Source organism: Dioscorea cayenensis, chromosome 9 (genome assembly GCF_009730915.1).
Source record: "Dioscorea cayenensis subsp. rotundata cultivar TDr96_F1 chromosome 9, TDr96_F1_v2_PseudoChromosome.rev07_lg8_w22 25.fasta, whole genome shotgun sequence".
Lineage (NCBI taxonomy): Eukaryota > Viridiplantae > Streptophyta > Magnoliopsida > Dioscoreales > Dioscoreaceae > Dioscorea > Dioscorea cayenensis.
Genome location: NC_052479.1, coordinates 12621318 through 12629323, shown reverse-complemented (window position 1 = coordinate 12629323; position 8006 = coordinate 12621318). Strand labels below are relative to the sequence as shown.

The window sequence follows — 8006 nt, the reverse complement described above, 5'->3', positions numbered from 1 at the left end:
TTGGGATAAGCTTTTTGCCATTAATGAGCCAACCTTTCGATAATTAACCTTGGAGGTTTTGAGTACTTTTGAGGCACGCCAAGATGCACAATCCATGCGGGATAGGAAATGTGTTACCATCTGTTTTCAAGCTTTTGGAAAAACTCATACTATGCACCACTTGGACTTTGCCAAGTATTTGGGAATCTATGAGGATGAGTTTATCAATCCGATGCTTGGTGACCATCTTAAGCTTGATTTCCCAAGTGATGTGAGTAGAAGCCTCTATTGGGCGACCTTGGCAAGTAGTGACCAGACTAGAAAACCCTCACGCATGACAGACCCGACACACAGATACATTCATGCTTTGATTACTCGTTCTATTTGGGGCCAGGCTAATAGGAAACAGGTGGTCACACAGTCTGATCTTTACACGATGTATGGCATCTTCGATAACTGACAAGGTCCCCTTGCGTATATCCCTCAAGTGCACGGGTTTGTCGAAGTAATAATCCTGGATGAGTGGGTATCGAATCCACAGGGTGTAGGGAATAAAAACACTTAATCTACTTCTTAGCTATGTGAAAGATCAGTATTGATAAGTGTGACAATGATTCAATTCTCAAAAGTAAGAAAAACAACAAGTAATAGAGCACGAGTAAAGTAGGAGATAAGGCAATCGATAAAGATGGGGTACTCGGATAATGCTCCAACTAGAACAATCATTTCAAGTGCAAGAACCCTCTATTATGCTTCCTAATCAATGCAATGGTGAGTCGTGGAAATCCTTAAATACATAGTCCCAAATCTAAGGTCAACTATGTCTAACTCTATACATGTCCCGGAGGAGAGATTAGATAACCTCTCAATCTCTCACTTGAATAGAGTTCCAATGAGCTCTAAGGATTCCAAGTGATAAAGCTCTTCCTAATTATAGACCTAACGCTTTGGTCCAAGTGGAAGGTATCTAAGCACGATTAAGCCCTAGATACTAAGATCACCTCAACGCTTCACTCCGTTAAACGCGCAACTAAGCCCCAGCGGAGGGTCATCCCTTAGACCATTCACTCTATTATGGTCGTAAAGAACTCGAGGAACGGAGGTAGAATCTATCATGTCGAAGGGCAAAAGGGACGCTCCTGTACCTCTTGACTCACTCTCTCAACCCTGTCCAACCTAGCTTTGTCTAACGCTCGTGGTGTGTCACTCACTCACAAGGTTACAAACAAGAACTCTCAACCCTAGTGTCACTCTAAGGGAAATGTTCATACAATTACGCATTCAAGGTTGGAACTCACAACAAACATCAATTAATTGAAAGCATAATAAAGAGATTCAATGAAACAAATACATCCTAGGGTTCACAAATACCCAAGTACCCACTAGGTGTTTAGCTTTCCAAGGAGCTAAGTACAATCTAAGAAATAGAATGTAAAAGCAATGAATCCATAGAGAAACCCGCTCGATAGTCGTATCGATGGTCTTGTGGAAAGTCCTCTACTCGTCGTCCAAGGATTCCCTTCTCCGGTACAAGATACACCTCGACGGAAGCTCCCCTACCAACCTCTCTAAAACCCTAGCCAATACCTCTCAAAACCTTAACCGAAACCCTCTCTCAAGTTGGGGAAAAGGTGGAGAAAAGAATCCTCAAATCGGGGCTGAAATCGGCTTTAAATAGGGCTGGAATCGAGCATCCACACGATCCTATGGATTTTTCAAACTCCCCTGTGGAGTTTCCACACGGGCATGGGTATTTTCCACACGCCCATGTGGATTCTCTGGAATTGTGATTTTTGGGCTGCTGTGAACAATGCTGCTACAGTACCTGACCTAAAATACTTCCCGAGTCCATACTTTCATCGAGGTGACGCAAAAGGCCACATGTTCACGTCGTGGATTGCTTTGCTTCTTTAATGACAAGTTGGTGGAGATATTGTTCTATGTGCATAAGTCGGAATGCTTGAGTGTGATTGCCCTTGTGCCCCTCCAAATCTTTGTGCTAACTCAAATACGAGGAGGTTGGCACAGACTTTAGCATCTCACACCCGACCTATGTCTGCGCATTTGAACCTTAGCAAGATGTCCTCCAAAAATTGGTGCATTATGATCCACATTGTTGTCTTTCCTTCATACTCAGCCTCACAACCCTACCTGCACGAAAGTAACATAAAAAAACACATATTAGTGTAAAAATCAGAGAAAAGTAATGCTCAACATAAGGAAAGAATGCTTCGCATTCATATCACACAAGCACTTATCAAACTCCCCCACACTTAAGCTTTTCCTTGTCCTCAAGCAAAAATTAAACATTCTGTGCATAGATGAAGGAAATATTGGAACTACTTGGCCTTAGGTTCACCAAAAGTGTACTGGAGAGAGCATTCTACAAGTAAGGGAAATTTCAACATTAAATAAAAAATTAAAAGCTCTAGATAAAAAAACTTGAATCAAAAAGGACAACAAACCCAAAAATCGGGTATGCGTGTGTGAACTCACTCAAAAACAACCCAAGGTATACTCCTCAAAGTTCTAAGTAGAAGGGACTTATTTATCTACAAAAGTGACAACAATTTCAAAGATGGTAGTAGCTTCACACATCCTCTAAGGTAGCCCTTTCCAAAGCGGCCGCTAAGGTGGCTTTCACACTTTCGAGGTGGTAGCTCTTTCTACCGGAGTGGTAGCTGTCACTCATCCTATGAGATAGCTCTTTCTCTCATTAGGGCATAGCTAGTATCCGACTTAAGAGAGTAGCTTCATGCTTCGTAGGTGGTAGATCTTTCCAACCAACAAGCACACAAATAAACAATAAAACTATTTTGTTCTTTCTTTTCATTTTCCATTTTTTTTTCAGAATTTAATACAAGAAACAACTATAACTAGTCCCTTTAACATCAAACATGAGTTTCGAATAGAGTTTAAAGAGTGAGCAGTGCACTGAGTGTAAATCGGGTAAAAATTCCTAGAAATTCAAGAAAGAACTAGAGCGTGAAAACATTCAATGTTAAAAATTGTCCTAAATTCAAGAATACAATCATTGCAAATAAGGTGAACCACCATTGGCTATGTGAGCATGTATAACAATCAAAACAAAAAAAAAGATATGTGCACTATGAAACTCCCCCTACACTTAAGTTGTACATTGTCCCCAATGTACACATGCAAGCTCACTCATAATGTATATCAATGTAGAATATATGTGGGAGAAGCAATCAAAACAATACTCCCCTGACTCCTAGTGTGGCATTTAATGAAGCTAAGTCCTTGGGAGTAATGTTCTGATGGGTTGTGAAGCTCACACGGGCAAGTGCCGAAGCACCTTGGCCTTGCCCATGACAGAGCCTCAATTCCCATGATGACAAGACCATCTGCATGCGTACACGAGGGGATTCAGTGAAGCTCAATAAAAACAAAATAACTCGAGTATATATAAAAGATAGACAATGAATATAACTCGAACTACAAAATGAAAATAAACTCAGAAGGAGAATCCTTTCTGAGTGAACAAGTCTAAAATAAAATGCAGAATAAAAAAATGCAAAAAATAAAGTCAAATGTTGGTGTCGCGCTCTGTCGGCTCCTCTGTTACTGTTGATGGTGGAGAAACATAAGGTGGATCCACCAGTGCTGGTATAGAGGATGGGGGTGCAGGAGATACCGAGGGGACTGAGGAGTCCTCGGTCGCAAGAAAAATGAGGAGGTGACGTCTCACTCTAAGATCTGCTGTAATACGTCAAAAAGTGCCATGAACTCTGTGTACTGAGTGTCCTACGTAGCCCTAATCTCTGCAATCTCTGCTCGAGCCTCAGCCACCTCTGTCCATATCACTCCCACTGCACTCTCGAGCCTCTCGAAGTTATCATGGGTTCGAGATGGTGAAAACATACGTATGGGGGGAGCGTCCTCTGCCGCCGATGGTGCCTTGGTCTCCATCGGTGCTGACTGAGGCTGGGGAGCATGCTAGGAAGCCTCGGCATGATCATCATTTACCTCAGCTATCTCTGGAGCTCGTAACACCAACGCATAAACCTATGTCCGAACTCTACAGACCATGCCCATCAATCTCAGTGTCTCTAAACTCAGAGGGGTAGGTATACTCGTCTTATCAGCCCCACGAATCGCATTTAAGAGACCCAAGCCCAGCACTAATCTCATAATGTAGGGGCCCGAGAAGATCGCACCGAGTCTAGCATAATGCCCCTGATATCAAATGTACTCTGCCAAGATGTGTCCTAAGTGAATCGGTACGCGGTGCACCATTGAGTACAAGTACAGAAGTTCTTGTCGGCTCAGAACACCAGTGCTATCACCATGACCATTCACCGACCTACTCATGATGGCATGTAAATATCAGTATGCTGGTCAGGAAAGGCACGTGGCCTTGGACACCCCTGGCTCGTACTGACCCTGACCATATAGCACTCTGTAAGCTCTCGCGGGGTCAAGGCTCCAGGATAATCAGTCGGCAACTGAGATTACTCCTCAGTGTCTGTGAATGCCTCCTCATACAAGCCAAGTAGAAGCGAAAAGCGAGTAGCAGCTCAAACTATGGTGGTGTTTGATAAGTGCTTGTGCGATATGAATGCTGAGCGTTCATTCTTTATGTTGAGCATTACTTTTTCTCGGGGTTTTTTTACACTAATATGTGTTTTTTATGTTACTTTTTATACGGGTAGGGTTGTGAGGCCAAGTATGAAAGGAAAAGAAGCCGATGTGGATTACAATACACCGATTTTTGGAGGAAATCTTACTAAGGTTCAAACGCGAAGACATAGGTCGATGTGAGATGCTAGAGTGTGTGCCAACCTCCTCGTATTCGAGTTGGCACATCTATTTGGAGGGCACAAAAGGCAGCCACACTCGAGCATTCTGACTTATGCACATAGAACAAGAGCTTCACCAACATGCCTATCATTGAAGATGCAAGTGATCCACGATGTGAACGCGTGCCCGTTTGCATTACTCCGATGAAAATGTGGATTTGGGAAGCTATTCTGGTCGGGATCGTATGGCGAGCACTTGAGCAACAGCGAGAAAGTGCTGTAGCGAAAGCCTGTTCACATCGGCAGAGAAAAGCAGGGAGTTTAGAGGATCCACACGGGCGTGTGGAAATTATCCACGCCCGTGTGGAAATTCCCCACGGGCGCGTGAAGCATCCACGCACGTGTAGTCGCCCAATTCCAACCCTATTTAAAAGCCGAATAAGCACCGATTTTAGTATTCTTTTGTCCATCTTTTACTCAACTTTAGAGAGGGCTTCGACTAGGGTTTCGAGGGGTATTGGCCAAGGTTTTGCAGAGGTTCTATGGCTACGACATCATCATTCCTTAGGAAGAAGGTTGGTAGGGTAGCTTCCATGGAGGCGTATCCTATATCGGACGAGGGAATCCTTGGACGACCCGATGAGAGGACTTTCCACAAGACCACCGAACCGACTATCGAGGGGTTTCTTTATGGATTCATTGCTTTTTACATTCTATTTCTTTTGATTGTACCTATCTCAATGGAGAGCTAAAACCCCTAGTGGGTACTCGGGTATTGTGAACCCTAAGATGTATTTGTTTCTTTGAACCTCTTTATTATGCTTTCAATAAAGTTATGTTTATTATGAGTTCCAACCTTGAATGTTTGATTGTATGAACATTTTACCTAGAGTGACACTAGGGTTGAGAGTTTTTGTTGGTAACCTTGTGAGTGAGTGACACACCATGAGCGTTAGACAAAGGTAGGTTGCAGATGGTTGAGAGGTACAGGAGCGTCCCCTTTCCCCTCCGGCGTGATTGATTCTACCTCCGTTCCTCGAGTTCTTTGCGGTCATAATAGAGTGAATGGTCTAAGGGATGAACTTCTGCTGGGGCTTAGTTGCGCATGCAACCGAGTGAAGCGTTGAGGTGATCATAGTATCTAGGGCTCAATTGTGATTAGGGACCTTCCACCTGGACCAAAGGGTTAGGTCTATAATAAGGAAGAGATTTATCACTTGGAATCCCTAGAGTTCGATTTCTCCTCCGGGACATGTATAGAGTTAGGCATAGTTGACCATAGATTCGGGACTATGTAATTAAGGATTTCCACGACTCATCATTGCATTGATTAGGAAGCATAATAGAGGGTTCTTGTACTTTAAACAATTATCCTAGGTGGAGCATTATCCGGGTACCCCATCTTTATCGATTGGCTTACCCTCTTCTTTACTTTTGCTCTCTTACTTGTTGCTTTTACTGTTGAGAATTGAATCATTGTCACACTTATTATCATTGATCTTTTACATAGCTAAGAATCGAATTAAGTATTTTTATTCCCTACTCCTTGTGGATTCGATACCCGCGCACTCGGGATTATTACTTCGACAAACCCGTGCACTTGCGGGATATACACAAGGGGACCTTGTCAAGTTTTTGGCACCGTTGCCGGGGAGCTAGGCATTTAAAAATACTTTGCACTTTGTTTTCTTAGCTATTTCACCATATATTATATTTCATATCTTCTTATTCTATCATCGCTGTGATTTCTTTTCCTTTCTTTTTGGTTACAGCTACAGGTTATGACCCGAGGGAACCCCTCAATATTAATTGAAGGGGATCCCGAGCTTGAACGTACACTTAGAAGGAAAGGGAAAGAGCCTGTGCAAGAACAGTCTAATCCAGCTTATTTAGAAGCAGAAGAATCTGAAAACATGGCAGAACAGAATAAGCAACAGCGAACATTATCCGATTATGCCAGACCTTCAGTGTTGGGAACACAATCAAGTCTTGTGCGTCCCCCAATTATGGCTTAGAACTTTGAGCTGAAGCCAGCATTCATCCACATGTTGCAGCAATCCGCACAGTTTAACGGTTTGGCCGATTAGGATCCAAACAGTCACATAGAGAGCTTTATTGAGGTGTGATATGTTGAAGATAAATGGGGTGACGGATGATGGCATCAAATTGAGAGCCTTCCCATTTTCCCTAAAGGGGAGAGTGAAGCAGTGGCTACACTCGTTACCTAGAGCGTCGTTTACCACATGGGAGGAGATGGTGGAAGCTTTTCTAACCCGTTATTTCTCTCCCGGAAAATCAGCAAAGATTAGGAACGAGATCTCATCCTTTGTTCAGTTGGAATTGGGGTCTCTATTTGAGACATGGGAAAGGTTCAAGGAGCTCCTGAGGAAATGCCCGCAACACGGATTCCCGGAGTGGATGATTGTTCAAACCTTTTACAATGGTTTGAACCTGAGTATAAGGCAACTCTTGGATGCGGCATCAGGAGGTACCTTAGGTAGGAAGACCCTTGATGAGGCCCGTCAGTTGATTGAAGAAATGTGGTTAAATAGCTACCAATGGAATGCTAGGCAGAAGAAAAAGGTGGCCGGTCTCCATGAAATAGATGCGATAACTTCATTGGCAACCCAAGTTGAAAATTTGAGTAAGAAGTTAGATCTTCTAACTTCAAACAGAGTGGCGGCTGTGACTAATTGCACTGGTTGTGGTGGAGGACATACTCCTAGCGATTGCCCAATTTCTATTGGTGATGTTTCTTCAGTGGAGAATGTTGATTTTGTAGGTAATGGCATGAGACCTGAAGGAAACCCGTATAGCAATACCTACAATCCTGGTTGGAAGAATCATCCCAATTTCTCATGGAGTAACCAGGGTCCACAAAAGTCCATGGGGCCACCAGGTTTCCAACAACAACAACAAGCCCCTCAAGTGGAAAACATAGTCTCAGCTTTGGAAACCCGAATGAGTGACCTAGAGAAGCACTTGATTAGATTCATACAATCTGCAAATACAAGGTTTGAATCAGTTGAGTCTACACTTCGCAACCACACCGCCTCTTTGCATAACCTTGAAAATCAAGTGGGGCAAATTGCGAAGTCTCTCTCCGGAAGGCCACATGGAAGCTTACCAAGAAATATAGAGACCAACCCTAGAGAACATGTGAAGGTGATCACGTTGAGAAGTGGTCATGAGGTTGAAGGTAGGCTTCTGAGTGAGAAGCAAAAAGAACACACACCCGAGGTTATAGAGGTTAAACAGGGGACAAGC

General features: G+C 43.3%; 1 non-coding gene across 1 annotated transcript; it reads right to left on the bottom strand.

The window, feature by feature from the left end:
- Positions 1-7040: 7040 nt before the first annotated feature.
- Positions 7041-7147, bottom strand: LOC120269678. The gene has a single exon (XR_005539320.1). It is a non-coding gene; the product is annotated as a small nucleolar RNA R71 (small nucleolar RNA).
- Between the last annotated feature and the right edge of the window lie 859 nt (positions 7148-8006).